Source organism: Pogoniulus pusillus, chromosome 19, assembly GCF_015220805.1.
Source record: "Pogoniulus pusillus isolate bPogPus1 chromosome 19, bPogPus1.pri, whole genome shotgun sequence".
Taxonomy (NCBI): Eukaryota; Metazoa; Chordata; class Aves; order Piciformes; family Lybiidae; genus Pogoniulus; species Pogoniulus pusillus.
In genome coordinates this window covers 7,930,028-7,953,562 of record NC_087282.1, presented here as the reverse complement: position 1 = coordinate 7,953,562, position 23,535 = coordinate 7,930,028, and the positions used below count along the sequence as shown (strand labels likewise).

The 23,535-nt window shown below is 53.2% G+C and overlaps 1 protein-coding gene across 4 annotated transcripts in view; it reads right to left on the bottom strand.

Moving 5' to 3' along the window:
- The window catches only part of FHL1 (four and a half LIM domains 1), a 55,932-nt gene extending 35,116 nt beyond the window's left edge, over positions 1 to 20,816 (bottom strand). For 2 of the 4 annotated variants that reach the window (XM_064159134.1, XM_064159136.1), the window contains exon 1: positions 3,692 to 3,787. The gene's annotated coding sequence lies outside the window, so the exon portion shown is untranslated. Of the gene's footprint in view, positions 1 to 3,691; positions 3,788 to 9,485; positions 9,628 to 11,275; positions 11,383 to 20,751 lie in introns of those variants that run through there. The other 2 variants (XM_064159132.1, XM_064159133.1) reach the window with 2 other exon arrangements.
- Between the last annotated feature and the right edge of the window lie 2,719 nt (positions 20,817 to 23,535).

Genomic DNA, 23,535 nt, shown 5'->3' with positions numbered 1-23,535 from the left:
CCAAAACCCCCCAATCTAAAGTCAAGAGAAACAATGCAATGCTGCAACATCATCCCAACCAAAACTGTAACCCTGCCTCCAAGTTTCCAGGCAGGCACACAGCAGTCCTTCCACCCTAGGCTGCAGCTCTGCCCCTAACAGGAACCCTGTCCTGGCTCTCCAGTCTTGTCCAAGGCACTCTTTAGTTTGACCTATTTTGGAAGAGTGCTTCCTCAGGACCCTGTCTGTCCCATTCCAGTGTGACTAGAATGCAATCCTTGTCCTGCTTTTAACTATCTCCAACCCCTAAATGTCATTTTAGCCCTGTCCTGCCACAGGACACAAAGCTTATTTGCCATCTCTTCAGAGGGAAATAAAACAGCTGGAGGAGGACAAGAGCATCCACCCAAAATCAACAGCCATCCATCACCCAACATCCAGCATCATGTTCTCTTGCTTCAGCACTGGGGATTTGCTCTGGCAGCATTCCTGGCACCACACATGCCTGAATCACTCTGAAAGTATCAAAGGGCAGATCCTGCTTCAGTACATGCTGCTGGGACATGCAGGGAGGGTGAACTCTGCCCCACCAAAAAGGCTTTTTTGGTGGCTTTCCACATCCTAGCTTGGAGCAGAGCAAAGCCCCTGCAGGAAATACTTCAAGCAGCAAAATGAGCCAACCTCTGGTAGATGATTTTTGGGATACAGGCAGAGGTTAGGCACAGCACCTGCAGCCTCTGGGTCTGAGGGTAGGAAGCTAAGGCACAGCTCTGTTTTCCTGCTGCTTTCCCCTCTTGGCATCCTGCTTGTTTGAGGGGCTCAGCAGCACCTGCCCAGCATGTAGAGACCTCAGAGGACCACAGAAACATTCAGGTTGCAAAGCACCCTCGGGATCATTAAGTCCAGCCAAGATCCTTACTCTACAAGGTGCACTCTAAACCGTATTCCCAAGCACCACACCCAAACACACCCAGGGTTGGGGACTCCATCACCTCCCTGGGCAGCACATTCCAGTGCCTGACCACTCTTTCTAGGAAAAAATGTTTCCTAATACCCAGTCTAAACCTATCCAGTTGCAGCTTTCTTCTACCCCTTATCATCTGTGAGAACAGACCAGCACCAACCTCATTTTAACCCGACTTGTCTGACTGCCTCTAGAGACTGCAGGATCACTTCCCTGCACCAAGCCTCTAGAGACTGCAGGATCACTTCCCTGCACCAAGCAGCTGATGATCCATCATGACTCCACCCATTTACACGTTTTAGAGCCCAAGGCTCTGTGGGAGTTTTGCAGGCTCCTTTTGGACGTGGGGTTAACAGGGGGAAACACTCACCAGAGAGCAGCCACAGCTCTCAACTCCCATTCATTCCCACTGAAGCTAGCTGGGGTGGCATCCCCAGAGCTGGGTCTGAGTTGCTCATCTAACAAACAGCCCCAGTCTAGGCATATGAGGGAGTTGGAAGACTCTGGACCCCAGGATAGCTTTGGTGTCTTTGCTCCCACACGTGGCCAAGTGACTGTTAAGAGGGTTTTTTGCTGCACCCAGGCATGGAAGAACTAAAGCCAGAACGGATGGCAGAGTCCTCCTAAAGCCATGCTGCAGAAGTGGAAGCATGCATTTATCTAAGTGGCATGCCAGGCTTTGGGGCTCACAAGTGCAGAATGCACTGGGTTGGAAGGGGCCTTTAAAGGTCATCTAGTCCAACCCTGCCACAGGCAGGGACATCTACAATGAGGTCAGGTTGCTCAGAGCCACATCAAGCCTGACCTTGACTGTCTCCAGGGGGGGAAAGAGACTGTTCTCACTGAAAAGAAGTCCATGTGTACTTCTACCATTAAAGAAGAAGAAGAAAGCTTAAAATTTAAAGCCATATTTGGTTGCTTTGTGTACCACAGCTACAGAATTTAATCACTTTCCTTGTGGGAAACTGATGACCAAAACAAAACTCCTTTTCCTTTTTCCTGTTTATAAAGAATATTCTTCCTCTCAAAAAAAATGGTAGGGGGATTGGTGATGTTTGTTTGTTTGCCATTTGCTGAGCTCCAGTGATTTAAAAAGCAGCCACATCCCTTTCTACAAGCACAGCTCAGTTCCTGCTCGCACAGCAGAACGGGACCAGCCTCGCACCCTTATCTCTGCGCAAGATTAACCACAGCAACACCCACGGTGCAAACACGGGGGGTGGACAGCGTCACTCGTGTCAGTGATTCCCTAGCAAGGGTGCCAGAGAGCACCTCTCCGGCTGCGTATTTACCCGGAGATAAAGGTGTTTGCGTTCACACGGGGACAGCTACAGGCGTGGCTTGTCAGGACCTCCCCAACTGCCTCGCGTTCCGTGATGCAGAGAGAGGAAGGTTAAAAGTCACAGAATCACAGAATCAGGCAGGTTGGAAGAGAGCTCCAAGCTCAGCCAGCCCAACCTAGCACCCAGCCCTGCCCAACCAACCAGACCATGGCACTAAGTGCCCCAGCCAGCCTTGGCTTCAACACCTCCAGCCACAGCCACTCCACCACCTCCCTGGGCAGCCCATTCCAATGCCAATCACTCTCTCTGCCAACAACTTCCTAACAACATCCAGCCTAGACCTGCCCTGGCACAGCTTGAGACTGTGTCCCCTTCTTCTGTTGCTGCTTGCCTGGCAGCAGAGCCCAACCCCACCTGGCTACGACCTCCCTTCAGGCAGTTGTAGACAGCAATGAGCTCTGCCCTGAGCCTCCTCTTCTCCGGGCTAAACAACCCCAGTTGGTAGTTAAAAGCTCACCTCTCTCTATTCCCCAGTTCTGTCAATGCCAGCCTGTGCCTGCAATTCAGGGAGTATCAGTCCTGGCTATCAAAGCATCACCTGAGAGCCCAAGGACACAGCCACTAAGTGAGCTGCTTCCTTCCCAGCACTAAAAGCTTCTGATAGGCATCCAATCTCCAGCTGCCAGCTCTTGGCCAGCTCAGCCCCACTGCAGAGCACCCATTCAGCTGGCAAGCAAAGAGAACAGCCATGTTTGTACCCCAGTGGCTACCTGTGCTTTAGAATATAATAGAATAGAATCAAGCAGGTTAGAAGAGACCTCCAAGCTCATCCAGTCCAACCTAGCACCCAGCCCTGCCCAACCAACCAGACCATGGCACTAAGTGCCCCAGCCAGCCTTGGCCTCAACACCTCCAGGCACAGCCATTCCACCACCTCCCTGGGCAGCCCATTCCAATGCCAATCACTCTCTCTGCCAACAACTTCCTCCTCACATCCAGCCTAGACCTGCCCTGGCACAGCTTGAGACTGTGTCCCCTTCTTCTGTTGCTGCTTGCCTGGCAGCAGAGCCCAACCCCACCTGGCTACAGCCTCCCTTCAAGCCCCACAACTTCCAGGAGAGCACACAGGTATTAGACAACACAAAAGAAACCAGAAGCAAGGATTTAGATAAATCCCACCCAAAAAAAACCCCACCACACAACCCAGAGGCACTTTCTGAGGGTCACTTTAGCCTATCCACAAGAAGCTGCCTGCTCGGGAGAGCGTTTCAGGCGTTCTGCACCCAGCCACAGCCCTGCTCCACACAAACCCTTCCCCAGCAGAGCAGACACAAGGCAGAGAAAAGCCTCAGCCGGCAGAAGACCTAAACCCCGAAGCTGTGCGAGGCATGGGGTGCAGAACTGCTCCCTGCCCTGCTCCGGGGGAAGATGCTGGAGGAGGAGGAGAGACAGAGGCAAGGCTTACGGGCTGCCGGAGAGCTGCCGCCTGGAGGAGGGCAGGGACGGAGCGAGCCCTGCGGTGCACAGAGCCCGACCGCTGGGATGGACCTGGATGCGCTGCGCTCCGGGGCTGGCGGAGCCAACGCGGCTGGGCTGGGGATGTCCCGCAGCTGCCTCGCCTCTTATAGCGGGAGGTGCTTGGCAAACAAAACTTAGCCCAGCCAATAGCTCCGGTCATGCGTGGAGGAGACACGCACACGCACACAGCCTACTCCTCGCAGGGGCTCTGTGCGGTCCTTGGTGATGGGGGGGGGGAACCCAATCGGTGAAAGCGCTCCACCGGCACAGCCGTTCCCCTGCTTCCCGACAACAGCAAACTGCTGCTCCTGGGAGTCGGCTTGAGCCTCCCCTGGTGCAGTCCCACCGACGTTAGGAAGTTTCTTTTCACGGGGAGGGTTGCCAGGCATTGGAACAGGCTGCTCGGGAAGGTGGCCGAGTCACCACCCCGGAGGTGTTCAAAAGCCCTCTAAAGGTGATGCTTGAGGAGATGGATTAGTGGTGAGCTTAGAAGAGTAGGGTTAATGGTTAGAGTCGATCCTGAAGGTCTTTTCCATCTGAAAGGATTCTGTATTCTATGACTCACCAGGCTGGGCAAAGCGCTGCTCTGCCCCCAGAGTGCTAGGGCTGGTTCACACGAGTGGGGAGGGGATAAAGATAGCACAGAATCACAGAACAGTTTGGGTTGAAAGGGGCCTTAAAGACCACCACCTAGTTCCAACCCCATGCCACAGGCAGCGACACCTTCCAGTGCCAAGTGGTGTCCCTCAGGGGTCAGTGCTGGCACCAGTGCTGTGTAACATCTTTGTCAGTGATATGGACAGAGGAATCAGTGCACCCTCAGCAGGTTTGCAGGTGGCACCAAGCTGTGTGGCACAGTCGACTTGCTAGAGGGCAGGGATCCATCCAGAGGCACCTGGGCAGGCTGCAGAGGAGTGCCCAGGCCAACCTCATGACATTCAACAAGGCCAAGTGTAAGATCCTGCATCTGGGTGTGTGCAATCCCAAGCACAGATCCAGGCTGGGTGGGGAATGGCTGAGAGCAGCCCTGAGGAACAGGACCTGGGGGTCTGGGCTGATGAAAAGCTCAACATGAGCCTGCAGTGTGAGTGCAGCCCGAACAGCAACCCTGTGCTGGGCTGCAGCAAGAGCAGTGTGGGCAGCAGGGCGAGGGAGGGGATTCTGCCCCTTGGCTCTGCTCTCCTCAGACCCCACCTGCAGTCCTGGGTGCAGTTCTGGAGCCCCCAGCACAAGCAGGACATGGAAGTGCTGGAGCCAGTCCAGAGGAGGACACCAAGATGCTGAGAGGGCTGCAGGAGCTCTGCTCTGAGGCCAGGCTGAGAGAGTTGGGGCTCTGCAGCTTGGAGAAGAGAAGGCTTTAAGGAGACCTTGGAGTGGCCTTCCAGGATCTGAAGGGGGCTACAGGAGGGCTGGGGAGGGACTATTGACAAGGTCTGGTAATGACAGAATGAGGGGTAATGGGTTTGAGCTGGCAGAGGGGAGATTTAGACTAGATGTTAGGAAAGGGTTCTTTGCAGTGAGGGTGGTGAGACACTGGCACAGTTTGAGGGTGGTGAGACACTGGCACAGTTTGCTCAGGGAGGTTGTGGAGCACAGAAGCACCCAATGTGATCTTTGTGCTTCTATGCTCCACAACCTCCCTGGAGGTGTTCAAGGCCAGGTTGGATGAGTCCTTGAGCAACCTGTTCTAGTAGGAGGTGTCCCTGCCTGTGGCAGGGGGTTGGAACTGGATTGATCTTTGAGGTCCCTTCCAACCTAACCCATTCCACTACCCATGCAGTGCCACAAGTCACACTGCCAGATGACTTCACGCAAGGAAAATGCCACACAAAAACTTTGTGGGTGGATTTGTCACCAGCCTCCCAGCCTGCCCAAGTGACTCTCTCTCAAAACTAAATTTTGCCCAGGCAGCTCTGCACCTCCAGGTTCATAGATGGAGTTTCCAGGACAAGAAAAGAAGCAGGAGGGGTGGATTTCAGATCCACAGGCTGCAGGGAGGGAAGGAACTCAGTTGGAGGGAACACAGCAGAAGTTATGCCAAAACAGGAGTATTTTCCTCACAGCAGACATGAGAAGCACTATCAGGTGGCAAAGGCATTCCTATTTTTAAGCAAATCTGTTTGCAGAGCAGCACCCCAGACAAATCTGACAACTTCCACACCTGTTTGCTTTCCTCCCTCCTTTCTCCATCTCTTTCCCTCTCCCCCACGCTCTTATATCTTCCAACTTTGTCCTACTTTCTTCCATGCTTCTGCCACTGGAGATGTGATCCAGCAAGTAAGTTTGGTTTTTGACAGAGGGTGCTTGGGTTGGAGCTTTTGCACTACAAAGAGGCTTTTGTGGTGCCTTGGAAAGCCACAGAGCTTCTGAGCAGCAGAAGCCTGAGCGTCCTGGTGGGTATGCTGGGTACACCACTGGCATCCTGGGGAAGCAGATCCTTGTACTCGAGCCAAGGGATTTCTGTTGGTTCAGTAAATGCAGTGACCATGGCCCGAGAGCAAGCACACCCTCTTGACACCAGCATTTCTCTTTCTGCCTGGCTCTTTCAGCAGCTTAGTCCCACCACATCATCCATGCTAACAACATCCACGCTATGCCTGCTCCCAGCAGGGACAAGGACATTGGGCTGCTGACTGTTACCACTTGCCAAGAGCAACTCCAGGCATGCCTAAAATACAGGTGGGAAACACCAACATTATTTACCACTCTGGACTGAAGTTTACAGCTGTATTTTTCAGAGGAATCCAAATATCCATTTCTGGCTCCCTTTTCCAACAGCTCTTCCAACAAGCATAAAACTTCTTTACCACCAGCAAGAGTGGCCAGCTGCAAACAGCCAGCAGACCAACAACAACAGGAGCAAAAGCTCTCCCAGGCAAGCAGCAACAGAAGAAACAGACACAGTCTCAAATTGTGCCAGGGCAGGTTCAGGCTGGATGTTAGGAGGAAGTTGTTGGCAGAGAGAGTGATTGGCATTGGAATGGGCTGCCCAGGGAGGTGGTGGAGTAGCTGTCCCTGGAGGTGTTGAAGCCAAGCCTGGCTGGGGCACTTAGTGCCATGGTCTAGTTCGGGTGCTAGGTTGGACTGGATGAGGTTGGAGGTCTCTTCCAACCTGGTTGATTCTATTCTATACCCCCAGCACATGATGTTGCTTATGTGACTGCAACTGCAAAGCTCTAGGACTCAGAAGTCATGGAAAGACCCCTCAAGGATGGGAGATCCAGAACATTCCCAATGACTCAAGCCAAAAGAAGCTAGAGATTCTAGAATCAACCAGGTTGGAAGAGACCTCCAACCTCATCCAGTCCAACCTAGCACCCAGCCCTGTCCAATCAACCAGACCATGGCACTAAGTGCCCCAGCCAGCCTGCTGGGTGATGTACACTGTGATGATATAAAGACAACCAAGTTTTTCACAGCAGTAGGAAAATGTCACCAAGGGGCAAGTTAATCTGCAGTCACCTCCTGTAGGCTTTCTTCCTTCAAAGGAAGGAGCTGCTTCTGGCCATAAATTTGAACCCAAAAATGATCCTTTGTGAAAGAGTACAAAGCTCCATTCTGAATTAGGACAGCTAGAGGGGCATATCACCAGCTACACTAAGATTAAACCTGATGACCTTAGAGGTCCTTTCCAGCCAAAATGATTCTAGAAGTAAAAGTAGGAGGTCACACAAGTAGCACAGACTCTGCTCCAGGAGTGCCTCTACTAGTGGGGCTTAGTTAATGCCCCTTCAGCAGAGACCAGTCAGTGCCACTGCTACCACAGGGCTATTTGGGGACTGACCTTGATGCAGAGAAGCCCAGCAACAGGTAGCTGCAGCCCACCAGTGGCCTAATAAACACCCCAAATCTGCAGGGAGCACTGTCAGGCTGCTGCCAGGATCCTCTGCCTCTGGTGTTAAATATCCAATGCCTTCCACACGCACCACAAACCAGAGACTTCACTGCCAAACACCAGCTACCACCAAATCAGCTTCAAGGCAGTATGTCTGTCAGCACAATGGACCTGCAGCTAAATAACACATGGATCTACTTAACTTGCTCCCCACTCATTGCAGCAGAGCAAGTTACTCCAGTCAGTCCTTGCTTTCCTTGCATTACAGCTCAACACCTGCTCCTGCAGAATGGACCTGCAGCTAAATCACAAATGGATCTACTTAACTTGCTCCCCACTCATTGCAGCAGAGCAAGTTACTCCAGTCAGTCCTTGCTTTCCTTGCATTACAGCTCAAGATCTGCTCCTGCAGAATGGACCTGCAGCTAAATCACAAATGGATCCACTTAACTTGCTCCCCACTCATTGCAGCAGAGCAAGTTACTCCAGTCAGTCCTTGCTTTCCTTGCATTACAGCTCAAGATCTGCTCCTGCAGAATGGACCTGCAGCTAAATCACAAATGGATCCACTTAACTTGCTCCCCACTCACTGCAGCAGAGCAAGTTACTCCAGTCAGTCCTTGCTTTCCTTCCATTCCAGCTCAAGATCTGCTCCTGCAGAAAGGACCTGCAGCTAAATCACAAATGGATCCACTTAACTTGCTTCCTACTGATTACAGCAGAGCAAGTTACTCCAGTCACTCTTTGCTTTCCTTGGATTACAGCTCAACACCTGCTCCTGCAGAAAGGACCTGCAGCTAAATCACAAATGGATCCACTTAACTTGCTTCCTACAGCAAAGCAAGTTACTCCAGTCACTCTTTGCTTTCCTTGGATTACAGCTCAACACCTGCTCCTGCAGAATGGACCTGCAGCTAAATCACAAATGGATCCACTTAACTTGCTCCCCACTCACTGCAGCAGAGCAAGTTACTCCAGTTACTCTTTGCTTTCCTTGCATTACAGCTCAACACCTGCTCCTGCAGAATAGACCTGCAGCTAAATCACAAATGGATCCACTTAACTTGCTCCCCACTCATTGCAGCACAGCAAGTTACTCCAGTTACTCTTTGCTTTCCTTGGATTACAGCTGAAGACCTGGTCCAACACTTGCTGCATCCTCCAGACCCTCCCATCTCTCTCAGCTGGCCCCACGGGCACAGAATCCCATCCAGGACAAAGCAGCAGAACAAATAACTACAAAGACAGACGGCACAGAGCAACTCCCTCACCCCACCTCCAATATTTCTGCCTCTGACAGCAAGTGAGTGCTTGCAGGATCAGACCTTAGATCTTCAGGCTTAAAATGAGCAGCATACCTGACAGAGAAGAATCTCAGCTCTCTTAAACCCAGCACATAGCACAGCAGCAGCTCAATTCCACTTGCAAAAGAGGAAGGGATTATTCAGAGAGCAAGCACAGGACGCAGATAAGGCAAAGAGATGCAACACAGTGTTATAAAAACCTCTGCCAAAGCACTTGGACTACACAAGATTAAACTGCAGAAGTGACACAACTCAACGGATTGAGACAAGTCTGAGTCAACCCCATGCCATCGCCACCACTTGCTAAGGAAGCTAAGCAGTTACCCTGCTCATGGGGTTTTGGCAAACAGAGTCAATTTAAGAGGGGGGGGAAAGAGAGAAAGCAATAAATAAATCAAGAGAGACTCCAATATATCCTTGACTAATTATCCAAACACAATGAGCTATGAGCAGAAGCACTTAAAACCCGAACCAGCCGAATTACTCACTGCAAATCTAACTGCTAGGAAACTTTATTTGGAAGTGGTAGAGCTCCTAGAACCGTGCAGGGAGGCTGCTCTGCAGCCAGCAGGCAGGGTGTTACCCCAAAGCAAAGGACTCACCAGAGCATGGGCTGGTCTGCCTCGGTGAAGAGATGTTTCATTGCATCATCCTTCGGGTCTCCACGATGTAGTCATTAAATCGCTGCAGCCAGAGAAGAGGCAAAGTCTCCCCCAGAGCAGGGCTCGTCTTTGCAAGCCGGTGCTGTGTGCAAGGAAACCACATTCGTTAGGGGGGGGAATAAATGCACAGTAGTGCTCACATGCCAGGCTAGGAACGGGGGATGTTGTGTCCCACCTGTGGGGTCCCCAGGCCAGGGCTGATAGTGGTGACAACCACAAGACTGTCCCCCACTCACCTGCTCTCTGCAGGACGCTGGTCACCTAAAGCCACCCAAGCTCTTCACAGTCTCTCTGCCTTCTTCTCCCAGCACACAGCGCCCCAGCCCTTCCCCTAAATTGCCTCCAGCCCCTCCACAGCTGCACAGCAATTACCACTCCTCCCTCTCATTAACCCTCCCCAGCCAGACCACCTTCCTCATAAGCAACATTCAAAACACCTGGGAAAGGCTTCTTTGGCCCTTCCAACAGTGCAGTCTCCCTCCATTGGGGGAGGTCAAGGTGCCACCACAAACCTTCTTTCTGCCCTGCTCACACCTGCTCCCCGGGGTCACCATCAGTCCATTTGCCTAACTGAAGGGTTTCAGAGACAGCCTCCTGCTTTCAGCAGCCTCCCAGAAGAGGCAGCCACATGCACACTGGCTGCTCCTCTGCCATCTCTTCACAGTCTCTCTGCTCTCTTCTCCCAACACACAGCGCCCCAGCACTTCCCCTCAATTGCCTCCAGCCCCTCCACAGCTGCACAGCAATTACCACTCCTCCCCCTCATTAACCCTCCCCAGCCAGACCACCTTCCTCATAAGCAACACCCAAAACTCCTCGGAAAGTCTTTCTGTGGCCCTTCCAGCAGTGCAGCCTCAGGGATGCAGCCACCGGGGGAGGTCAAGGTGCCACCACAAACCTTCTTTCTGTCCTGCCCATACCTGCTTCCCAGGGTCACCATCAGTCCATTTGCCCAGTAGAAGGGTTTCATCCCTGTAGAGGCAGCCTCCTGCTTTCAGCAGCCTCCCAGAAGAGGCAGCCACATGCACACTGGCTGCTCCTCTGCCATCTCTTCGCAGTCCCTCTGCCCTCTTCTCCCAGCACACAGCGTCCCAGCCCTTCCCAATCACCTCCAGCCCCTCCACAGCTGCACAGCAATTACCACTCCTCCCCCTCATTAACCCTCCCCAGCCAGACCACCTTCCTCATAAGCAACATTCAAAACACCTGGGAAAGGCTTCTTTGGCCCTTCCAACAGTGCAACCTCCCTCCATTGGGGGAGGGCAAAGTGCCACCACAAACCTTCTTTCTGCCCTGCTCACACCTCCTTCCTGGGGTCACCATCAGTCCATTTGCCTAACTGAAGGGTTTCACCCTTGTAGAGGCAGCCTCCTGCTTTCAGCAGCCTCATGCACACTGGCTGCTCCTCTGCCATCTCTTTACAGTATCACAGAAGGTCAGAGGCTGGAAGGGACCTCCAAAGCTCATCCAGTCCAGCCCCCCTGCCAGAGCAGGGTCACCTAGACCAGATCACACAGGGACACATCCAGGCAGGTCTGGAATATCTCCAGAGAGGGAGACTCCACAATGCCCCTGGGCAGCCTGTGCCAGTGTTCTGTCACACTCACAGGGAAAAAATTCCCTCTTCACATTTACATGGCACTTCCTATGCCTCAGCTTCCACCCACTGCTCCTTGTCCTGTCATGGGGCATCACCCAGCAGAGCCTGGCTCCAACCTTCTGGCACTCACCTGCACATGCTTAAAACCAGCCATGAGATCTTTGACTGCCTCTGGCTCTGAGTGGAGCTCAGGCTCATGCCCTGCTTCAGACTGGTTGTTTCCTCATGTAACCCAAACTGAAAAGATGAAAGGAGAAGAGTCACAGTGGAGGGCTGATCCCTCGAGGTGACGTCTTGCTCCTCAAGTCACCCTCTGGCTTCTGTAAAGGCTGAGTTTAGCCCTAGATGCTCGGGGGAAGACACAACAGCTTGCAGTGAATTGGTTCAAGAGATCCTAGAGGAAAAGACAGGGGAGGGGGAGAAGGCAAAAAAGAGACAGAGAGGAAAAATGAGTAGGGGAAGAGATAGGGCAGCCTCCATCCCACCATTTTAGACTCACAGAATCAGTCAGGGCTGGAAGGGACCACAAGGAGCAGCCAGTTCCAACCCCCCTGCCATGCCCAGGGACACCCTACCCTAGAGCAGGCTGCACACAGCCTCAGCCAGCCTGGCCTCAAACACCTCCAGCCATGGGGCCTCAACCACCTCCCTGGGCAACCCATGCCAGCCTCTCACCACTCTCCTGCTCAACAACTTCCTCCTCACATCCAGTGAGGATTTTGCTGCCTGGGAAGCAATTTGTGGCCAAAACTGAGCCCCAGCCCTGCCGGCAGCTGGGGCTTACCTGCAGCAGGCTAATTGCTCACAGGTCATTAGCAAAAAGTCTCCGAGCAAGTGAAGTAATGGAAAAGCTGAACCCTTTGTATAGGGTTAACACTCCTGGGGGAGTGACCCTGAACCTGACCCTAGGGGTCTTGGCCCCTCCTCAGGGGTGGGCCACACTCCAGGTGATGGTTAGCCCACTCCCCCCACTTCCTGTGGTATAAAAGACAGGAGTTCTCCTGTCTCTTCCTCTTTTCGCCCTCTTGCTCCCTACCTGCGTTCACGAACACACACACACACTGATACTGCATACCAGCCACGAGGCAGAGACACCATCACACTACTCGGGTTGTATCCATCCCTGTTTTGTATTTTGCTGTTTTCCCTTCCTTATCCTTTGTAAACTCCCCTACCTCCAATCCCTTTTTTCTAAGTTATTGTTAAACATTTTTCCCTTTTTAACTTCCAAATCGAGTGAGATTGATTTATTGGGGTGTCCCTACCTTTTATCTCTCTCCCTGTCTTTTGGGGAAAGGAGGGGGAGGAGGGGAGGGCACTCTATAAACTCTATAAATTCTATAAATTGTCATTGGGTCTACCAAATTTATAAGAGTCTCTGGGAACTTGCATTTGAACCCAAGACACCCTTGCAGAGTAATTCCTCTCAGGGAGTAAGGGTGGGGTTGTGGGAGGCTTTGTAATGGAGTGGTGAAAACATCAGGGATGCAAAACCTTCCTCCATGGAGTTCAAGCACATAAAGTGCTGCTCTCCAAGTTCATGCAAACAAGAGCAGTGCAGGGACCTCTGAAGGTCATCTAGTTCAGCCCTCCCTGCTAGAGCAGGATCACACAGAGTAAAGCACCCAGGAGCAGATCCAAGTGGGTTTGGAATGCCTCCAGAGAGCACCCCTGAAGAGAAGCCTCAGGGATGACCTCATTGCTGTCTATGACTCCCTGAAGGGAGGCTGTGGCCAGGTGGGGTTGGTCTCTTCTGCCAGGCAAGCAGCAACAGAAGAAGGGGACACAGTCTCAAGCTGTGCCAGGGCAGGTCTAGGCTGGATGTTAGGAGGAAGTTGTTGGCAGAGAGAGTGATTGGCATTGGAATGGGCTGCCCAGGGAGGTGGTGGAGTGGCCGAGGCTGGAGGTGTTGAAGCCAAGCCTGGCTGGGGCACTTAGTGCCATGGTCTGGTTGGTTGGGCAGGGCTGGGTGCTAGGTTGGGGTGGATGATCTTGGAGGTCTCTTCCAACCTGCTTGATTCTATGATTCAGAGGAGAGTCCACAACCTCTCTGGAAAGCCTGATCCCAGGCTCAAAGTAAAGAAGGGTTTTTGCCCATGTTGAAATGGAACCTCTTGCATTCCACTTTGTGACCATTGCCTCTTCTCCTGTTACTGGACACCACTGATTTCCAATCTGGCTTCATCCTCTTTGCACTTGCCCTTCAGCTACTGATCAGCACTGAGCAGATTCCCCTCTCAGCCTCCTCTTCTTCAGGCTAAACAGCCCCAGCTCTCACAGCCTTCCTCACAAGCCTTCCAATCCCCTCAGCATCTCAGTGGCCCTCTGCTGGACTCTCTCCAGTAGTTCCCTGCCCTTGATCCTTCCTATTAGTGTGGCCTGGAATCACATTCCTGCATGGCACTGAGGGGTTAAATTGCTGCTGAGAGGCAGCACTCAGTGTGGTTTGGAATCATATTCCTGCATGGCAGTGAGGGGTTAAATTGCTGCTGAGGGGCAGCACTCAGTGTGGTTCCTTCCTATTAGTGTGGCCTGGAATCAGATTCCTGCATGGCACTGAGGGGTTAAATTGCTGCTGAGGGGCAGCACTCAGTGTGCTTTGGAATCATATTCATGCATGGCACTGAGGGGTTAAATTGCTGCTGAGGGGCAGCACTCAGTGTGGTTTGGAATCACATTCCTGCATGGCACTGAGGGGTTAAATTGCTGCTGAGGGGCAGCACTCAGTGTGGTTTGGAATCACATTCCTGCATGGCACTGAGGGGTTAAATTGCTGCTGAGGGGCAGCACTCAGTGTGGTTCGGAATCACATTCCTGCATGGCACTGAGGGGTTAAATTGCTGCTGAGGGGCAGCACTCAGTGTGGTTTGGAATCAGATTCATGCATGGCACTGAGGGGTTAAATTGCTGCTGAGGGGCAGCACTCAGTGTGGTTTGGAATCAGATTCCTGCATGGCAGTGAAGGGTTAAATTGCTGCTGAGGGCCATTAGTGGATTTGCCTCCACCGGTGGCTATGGAAACTTGAGTCCAAAGGATGAAGTAGGAATTTCCCCCGAATCTGTTGGGCAGAACTAGAAGACACACAAAGAGGACTGTGGTGGTGGTGTTGGATGACACACACCAAGCTGCTCAGCTTGCCAGCATCCAGCGTCAAAAGAAGGCAGTGGCATAGCCCTGCACAGCCCTCAGCAAACCTGGAGCAAGGGATCAAGAGACTTGAGTAAAACAGACAAGCCCCTGCTGAAGGAGCAGTATCAAATCAGCCTGTGAGTAACCACAGGGACTGTGTTATTTGAGGCATCACCACTCAGATTTTCCTGAGTGACACCAGAACCTGCACACGAGGCAGGATCCAGCTAGAGATTGTTTCCCACCTTTAAAAAGCAGCTGCAGGGATGGCTCAGGGATCAGATGAAGAGGAACAGCAGTGCCAGCTTGCTTTGGTAGGGGCCAGAAATGCTTCTCCCGGCACAAGTTGCTCCTTCTGTGCATGGAAAGTTAGAAAGGTGACTCCCATTTATAAAAGATGATGTACCAGAGCCCCACAAGAATGGACCCAGCCCCAGCAGGGGCTGTGGTTTGAAAAGGCAGCAGATAGGAAGGTTTCCAACCAGCATTCCAGCAGCAATCTAAGCTGGCAAGGAATACTGGCAGTGCTCACAGCTGTTTATCTGCAGCCCCGGGTGGGGTCGTTCATACACATCAGGTTTTCTGCCAAGGGTAGGGCTTGAGCTGTTGTGCTCTGTGGTCATTGGAACCTCAGCATTTCCCTCCACGTTCATGTGCTGGTTCCCAGAGCTGTTTCTGCTGCCTGATGGATTGCAAGCAGAGATATTGCAAGGTCCTGCACCTGTGTCGAGGCAGTGCCAAGCACCAATCCAGGCTGGGCAGTGAGTGGCTGGAGAGCAGCCCTGAGGAGAGGGACTTGGGGATGCTGCTGGACCAGAAGCTCAACAGGAGCCAGGAGTGTGCACTTGCAGCCCAGAAAGCCAAGCAGAGCCTGGGCTGCAGCCACAGAAGTGTGGCCAGCAGGGCCAGGGAGGGGATTCTCCCCCTCTGCTGTGCTCTGCTGAGACCCCACCTGGAGTCCTGCATCCAGTTCTGGAGTCCCTGGGACAAGAGGGCTGTGGAGATGCTGGAGTGTGTCCAGAGCAGGGCCAGGAGGATGCTCAGAGTGCTGCAGCAGCTCTGCTGTGAGCACAGACTGAAAGAGTTGGGGCTGTTGAGTCTGGAGCAGAGGAGGCTCCCAGGTGACCTTCTTGTGGCCTGCCAGGATCTGGAGTGGCCTCAAAAAAAGCTGGGGAGGGACTTTTGAGGCTGTGAGGGAGTGGCAGGACTGGGGGGAATGGAGTAAAGCTGGAGGTGGGGAGAGTCAGGCTGGAGGTGAGGAGGAAGTTGTTGGTGATGAGAGTGGTGAGAGGCTGGCATGGGTTGCCCAGGGAGGTGGTTGAGGCCCCATGGCTGGAGGTGTTTGAGGCCAGGCTGGCTGAGGCTGTGTGCAGCCTGCTCTAGGGTAGGGTGTCCCTGGGCATGGCAGGGGGGTTGGAACTGGCTGCTCCTTGTGGTGCCTTCCAACTCTGACTGATTCTGTGATTCTATATGGCAGCAGTGGGTACCCTGAGGTCACAGGCAGTGCTCCACCTGGGCACACACCAGTGGGACAAGGTGGCCCTGTGAGCATGCACACCTCTGCTTCTTCATGCCCACACCCCCCCAGCCTCATCTGCTCTCATGGTTTGTGTGAGCTCTGGACAAGGAGGTTGAGGCACCCTGAGCAAGTCTGCAGATGACATCGAATTGGGTGGCAGTCTTGATCTGCTGGAGGGTAGGAAGCTCTGCAGAAGGATCTGGACAGGCTGGTGATGGGCCAAGGTCAGTCGTTTGAGATTTAACAAGGTCAGGTGTTGGGTCCTGCACTTGGGTTACAACAACCCCATGAACACTTCGGGCTTGGGGCAGAGCTGCTGGAAATTGCCCAGCAGAGACAGACCTGGGGGTGCTGGTGAAGGTGAGCCAGAATATGCCCAGATGGCCAAGAAGGGCACCAGCATCTTGGCCTGGATCAGCCCTGGTGTGAGGAGCAGGAGTAGGGAAGGGATTGCTCCCCTGCACTCAAGGCTGCAGAGGCCACACCTTGAGTCCTTTGAGGTTATCAAGTCCAACCCAGAGCTCACAGTCCCACCAGTGCTGATAAGCCTCTGCCACTAAACCACGACCCTCAGCACCACATCCACATGGATTTTGGATACCTCCAGGGATGGTGACTCCACCACCTCCCTGGGCAGCCCATTCCAATGCCAATCACTCTCTCTGCCAACAACTTCCTCCTCACATCCAGCCTAGACCTCCCCTGGCACAACATCCTTAAGCACCACATCCAAACGACCTTTAAACACAAAGGGTCGTTACACAAACAACAGCAGCCCACAAAACAAGAGCCAGTCGTGGGAAAACGACAGCCTGCTTGGCACTGAGGGAGTTATGAATGCAATTTCCTGAGCACAGTGTGCTGAAGGAGCTGTCAGGCAGCTTTCCTTACCAAAAAGATCTGAGGCAGGATGCTGGGCTGTGAAGGAGCTTTGCCTGTGCTGGATTTCTGCTCTCCTTCCAGGTCAGATGGGGTTTGGGGCAGAGGTTAAGTGCAGCTGGCACTGGAGGCAGCATGGCTGTGTTCTCTTTGGTTTGAGCCATGTTTGCTGGGAGTCATCTCCTGTGAAAATCACTCAATCACAGAATGTCAGGGGCTGGAAGGGACCTCCAAGGTTCATCCAGTCTAACCCCCCTGCCAGAGCAGGGTCACCTAGAGCAGGTCACACAGGGAGGCAGTCAGGTTGAGTGAGCTCAGTGCTTTGCTGAATGCTGCTGAAGATAAGGGACTTAAAGATGGTTTGAAGCCCGAGAGATACAAGAGAAAGATCTTTGCATAATAGAAAGCACTGGGTTGGAAGGGACCTTTAAAGGTCATCTTGTCCAATGCCCTGCAGTAAGCAGGGACATCCCCAACCATGCTGAAACACAGCAGCATCTCACACCCTGCTTGCTACCATCCCACCTGAGACAAGGAGCCACAGAACCACAGCATGGTTTGGGTTGGAAGGGATCTCCAGGCATCATCTTGTCCAATCCCCTGCAGCAAGCAGGGACATCTCCAACCATGCTGAAACACAGCAGCATCTCACACCCTGCTTGCTACCATCCCATCTGAGACAAGGAGCCACAGAACCACAGCATGGTTTGGGTTGGGAGGGTTCTCCAGGCATCATCTTGTCCAATCCCCTGCAGCAAGCAGGGACATCTCCAACCATGCTGAAACACAGCAGCATCTCACACCCTGCTTGCTACCATCCCACCTGAGACAAGGAGCCACAGAACCACAGCATGGTTTGGGTTGGGAGGGATCTCCAGGGATCATCTTGTCCAACCTCCCTGCAGTAAGCAGGAACCATCCTGAACTAGATCAGCTTGCTCAGAGCCCCCCCAAGTTTGAATGCCTCAAGGGATGGGGCCTCCACCACCTCCCTGAGCAACCCATTCCAGTGTTTCCCCACCCTCATAGGAAAGAACTTCTTCCATATGCATGGATATAGAGAAGTTGTCTTCCTGCCACTTCCAAAGTGAAATAAATACATTCAGTGAAAGCAGGTTGTGATTTCCCCCACCCCACCCCAAGCAGCTCAAGGGCTGGGGAGAGAAGAAGGCATTGAACCAACAGTGAGGAAAAAATTCTTGATGCTAAAGGCTCTGCATCTGAGGAGGAACATGAGAGCTCTGCAGAAGCTGTTCAGATTTTGATGAAGGTGACCCTCTCAGGACAGCATCACACTGCAGCAAGGGGTGACAGAGCAGTCCCCAGGAGCAGAAGGGCTCTGGGTGCTCCACCTTCACTTCTCACCTCACAGAATCACAAAGTTTCTTAGATTGGCAAAGCCCTTCAAGCTCCTCGAGTCCAGTCATCAGTTTCACACTGACAAGTCCTTGACCAAATCAAATCCCTCAGCACAACATCTCATCACTATGAATCACTAAGGTTGGAAAGGACCTCCAGCATCAGCCAGTCCAACCTTCATCCCAGCAGCCTTCATCACCAGACCATAGCCTCCAGCACCACAGCCACTCTCCTCTTAAACACCTCCAGGGGTGGTGACTCCACCACCTCCCTGGGCAGCCTGTGCCAGTGCCTGAGCACCTGCTCAGGAAAGAACTTCCTCCCAGCATCCAACCCAAACCTCCCCTGATGCAGCTTGAGGCCACCTCCTCTTGTCCTACCATTAGTAACCGGGGAGAAGAGACCAACTCCAGCCTCACTACAACCTCCTTTTAGGTAGTGTAGAGGGCAATAAGGTCCCCTCTCAGCCTCCTCTTCTCCACACTAAACACCCCCAGCTCCCTCAGCTGCCCCTCATGGCTCATGTTTGCCAGCCCTCTCCCCAGCCTCATTGCCCTTCTCTGCACTGCTCCAGCACCTCAGTGTCCCTCCTATGCTGTGGGGACCAAAACTGGACACAGTACTCGAGGTGTGAGAGCTGAGTGCAGGGGCATGATCACCTCCCTCCTCCTGCTGGTCACACCATTGCTGATCCAGGCCAGGATGCTGCTGGCCTTCTTGGCCACCTGAGCACACTGCTGGCTCATGACCTCCTTCACATCCACCTGAGTTGCTCAGCTCAAAGGGGCTCATTTGTGCCTCCTGTCTCCCTTCCCACAGCTGCTGGCTGGGTGCTGCTGTGGTGTGGCACCACAGCCAGGACTAGCTCTCAGTGGTTGCCCTGGGTGCTACCAAGCTGCCACCGCAGTCTCCTGGCTCCTTTTGGAGAGGTCTCTGCCTCTTGAGCAGCCCAGTGAGTGTCCTTGGCAACTGAGAGCCACAAACACCAAGTGGCAGGAGCCAAGAGGGACTGGTCAGACATGAAACCTGGTAACTGGGCTATAAATATTTACACACTGTGCCTCTGCTTTACTCACTTGGCTGCAGCAGGAGCATAGAAGTCCAGGTATTAACTGTCCTGCTTGTGGTCCAGCATGAGGAGAGGCTGAGAGACCTGGGGGCTCTTTAGCATGAAGTAAAGCAGACTGAGAGGGGATCTGATTGATAGCTAAAAGAGTGAGGGTGAAGAGGGTGGGGCTGGGCCCTTTCCAGCAGTGCCCAGTGCCAGGACACAGGGCAGCAGGCAAAAACAGGAACACAGGAGGCTCAATCAGTCTTAAGGAGAAACTTCCTTGTTGTGAGGGTGCTGGAGCCCAGGAGCTGGCTGCCCAGAAGGGTTGTGGGGTTTCCTTCTATGGAGGCTTTCAACCCACCTGGACATTGTGATCCTAAGCAACCTGCCACGAGTGATCCTGCTCTGGCAGTAGGGCTAGACTTAGAACAGAATCACAGAATCACTCAGAGTTGGAAGGGACCACAAGGAGCAGCCAGTTCCAACCCCCCTGCCATGCCCAGGGACACCCTACCCTAGAGCAGGCTGCACACAGCCTCAGCCAGCCTGGCCTCAAACACCTCCAGCCATGGGGCCTCAAACACCTCCCTGGGCAACCCATTCCAGCCTCTCACCACTCTCCTGCTCAACAACTTCCTCCTCACCTCCAGCCTGAAGCTCCCCACCTCCAGCTTTACTCCATTCCCCCCAGTCCTGCCACTCCCTGACAGCCTCAAAAGTCCCTCCCCAGCTTTTTTGGAGCCCCCTTCAGATCCTGGAAGGCCACAAGAAGGTCACCTGGGAGCCTCCTCTGCTCCAGACTCAACAGCCCCAACTCTTTCAGTCTGTGCTCACAGCAGAGCTGCTGCAGCCCTCTCAGCATCCTCCTGGCCCTGCTCTGGACACTCTCCAGCATCTCCACAGCCCTCTTGTAATGGGGGCTCCAGAGCTGGATGCAGGACTCCAGGTGGGGTCTCAGCAGAGCACAGCAGAGGGGGAGAATCCCCTCCCTGGCCCTGCTTGGCTTTCTGGGCTGCAAGTGCACACTGCTGGCTCCTCTTGAGCTACTCCTCCAGCAGCACTCCCAAGTCCCTCTCCCCAGGGCTGCTCTCCAGCCACTCACTGCCCAGCCTGGATTTGTGCTTGGCATTGCCTCAACCCAGCTGCAGGACCTTGCCCTTGGCCTTGTTGAACCTCCTGAGGTTGGCTTGTGCCCAACTCTGCAGCCTGCCCAGGTCCAGATGGCTTGCTGATCTCCAGAGGTTCTTTCCAACCCCCTACCATTCTGTGAATGAACACAACTGCTCCAATGCCATCTGGGCTTGACTGCCTGACCCCCTCATCTGGGCTGTCCTCCTTGCAGCAACCAAATCCTACAGGCACTGCTGGCTCTGGAATTCCAGATCAAACACCTGTAAAGCCAAGATGATATATTTTTTTTCCCAGTGATCTTTTCACTCAACCCCCTCCACCCTTTTCTGTCTTTAGGGCTGTGCCCATGGAGCTGCAAAGCAGAAAAGGTGTTGCTTGCTATAGGCCAGTACTGCTGGAAGGACAAGGGAGGTGTGCAGGGAACATAGGTGCAGAACATTCCCTCTGATCATCTCAGATAGCTCATTCCAAATCAGGCAGAGAGGCTGCATCCAGCACAGGGGAGAAGAGGAGACCAGTGGGTTGCAGGGCACTTACTTCTACCAGCAGTGAAGGCAACAGGAGCTCCTCTTGCTGTGTTTGGAGAGTGAACAGGAACTAGCTGTGGGCTGTGGACACCTGGCTGCAGAAGCAGGGAGAAGGAAGATGTCCTCAGTAGAAGGATTAGGTAGAATTCAGGCTACAGATCCATAGAATCATTAAGGTTGGAAAAGACCTCTAAGGTCACTGAGTCGAACCTTCCACCCAACACCTCCATGACAATCAGACACCTTCACAACCACCCAACAAAGTCCCTGACAACCAGAAAAGAGCTCAGGCTTAGCTGCTGGGTACTTGCAGCTCTTGACTGTAGTGGAGTATTGCTTTGAGCAGGAAGAAGGTCCGGGGAGGATATTTCTGCTGCTGTCTCAGCCTAAGCATATCTACTTTGTGAGATGCTTTGCTACTCAGCTGGTTGGGATTTCATAGAATCATAGAATAGAATCAACCAGGTTGGAAGAGACCTCAAAGCTCATCCACTCCAACCCAGCACCCAGCCCTATCCAGTCAACCAGACCATGGCACCAAGTGCCTCACCCAGTCCTTTCTTGAACACCTCCAGGGACAGTGACTCCACCACCTCCCTGGGCAGCCCATTCCAATGCCAATCACTCTCTCTGCCAACAACTTCCTCCTAACATCCAGCCCAGACCTCCCCTGGCACAACTTGAGACTGTGTCCTTTTCTTCTATTGGTGGTTGCCTGTTCACAAAGCATCCCCTGCACCACGGTGCCTGCCCTGCTCAGCCTATGAGTGCAGGCTGGCCAGCAGGAGCCCTGCAGCTGCAGGTAGCAGAGCTGCCAGGCTGGGTACAGCTGACAGCTTGAATTGAGGCACTTTTTGTCTTTGTCCACATTCCTGGGAGCTGATGCCTGGGGGATAAGGAAGCACTGTTCACATACAGCCTTAAAAGTAGCTATGACCACACTATTCTGTGAAACACAGAGGGTTAGGAGATTGCAACCATATATGGAGTGCTTGGGGCTGGAGCATCTTTGGCACCCGTGGAAGGAGAGCAGCTGGTGGAATTTCCTAGGAAAGGCCAATTAATAAAGGCCAAATCCTTTTGTATATACAAGTGTCTAAATATTGGACAACAACGTCAAGGCTCTGCTACCTCAGAGTCCTGAACCTTGCAGAGACTCCTGCACTCACCAAGGCATCTTGCAGCCTCTGACCAAGGCTCTAAGGGCCCAGCATGGACTCCCAAGGGCTGGAGTAAGGAAAAGCTTCAAGATGAGCAGTGCAAGGAACATGCTGTAGAGCCCCTGGTTCCCAAACTCCCGTCTGGGAGCAGATCTTTGCACACCTTTGGGACCATCCTGCAACACCAAGTGGTGACAAACCTCCCCCTGGGCTCCTTCAGGGCCAGCAAAAGCCAGCTGGGGCAGCAGTGCTGACTGGCACACGTCCTTCAAGAGGGACAGGGGGTGACTGACTCTGCTTTCCAGTCACAGCCTCAGCCCTGACATCTCACCTCTGCAGTGGACAACCCAACAAGGCTTTGCCTTGCTTCTTGTCAGGCTTGCCCACGGGCTAGGAGCCTTCAGGGACATCAGCCCCACTGCATTGCTGTGCTGCTCTCCTTTTAGCTGTGGTACACAGGTCAGGGTGCTGGGAGCCAGACTGTCCCCACGGCTGCTCCTGCCAGCAAGATGCCAAGGAGCCTCTGACATTAAGATCACAAAGTCACAGAATGAACCAGCTTGGAAAAGACCTTTGAGATCATCCAGTCCAGCCTATCACCTAACACCTTCTGATCAACTAAGCCATGGCACCAAGTGCCTCATCCAGTCTCCTTTGAAACACCTCCAGGGATGGGGACTCCACCACCTCCCCAGCAGAGCAGGCTCACCTACACCTGAATGGTTGGACTTGATGATCTGAAAGGACTTTTCCAGCTCAAACCATTCCTCTTCTTTCTGCAGAGAGAGGCTGGAGCTGGGTGGTGCATAAGGTATTGCAAACACAGCAAGGGATGGAGAGGGTGCTGGAGCAGGAGTGGGCTGGCAGCGGCTGCAGTGCCCGCTCCTGCCAAGGGCACAGCCGTGACAGCCAAGCACTGTCCTTTCCAATATTGCCATCTAGAGGACCCAGCAAGGACAAGAGCTCCTTGCAGGCCAGAATAAGGAAGAAGAATCAAAAGCTTGTTTGGGTTTGGGTTTTGTTTTACATTTAGGCTCACACAAACCAGCCTGACATGCAGTCAGGCAAGCCATACAGAATCACTGGGGTTGGAAGGGACCTCCAAAGCTCATCCAATCCAACCCCTCCCTGCAGTCAGCAGGGACATCTTCAACTAGATCAGATCACCCAGAGCCCTGTCGAGCCTCCTCCTATCTCCAGAGATGGGACTTCAAACACCTCTCTGGGAACCCTGTTCCAGTGCTCCACCACCCTCATTGTAAAGAACCCATCATCCTTGCAGCCCTTTGTTGGACTCTCTCCAGTATAAAGGAAGACCTCATTGCTTTCTACAACAACTTGAAGAGAGGTTGTGGCCAGGTGGGGTTGGTCTCTTCTGCCAGACAACCAGGGACAGAGTCTCAAGCTGTGAGATGATGTCCTTGCTGACAATCAGAACAAGAGCTGCCAAGCTGGTGAGAGAACCCAGAGGCAGGGCTTGTGTACTCAGCATGCCCAGTGCAAGCACAGCAACACTGCCCAGCACCAGCACCCTGCTGCTTTCCAGCTCCTCTGCCCTCCTCTCAGCTGGGGGCCACAGACATCCAAAGGGATGTCACTCAGTGCCCAGGTATTTACAGCTCTCCTGCTGCCCT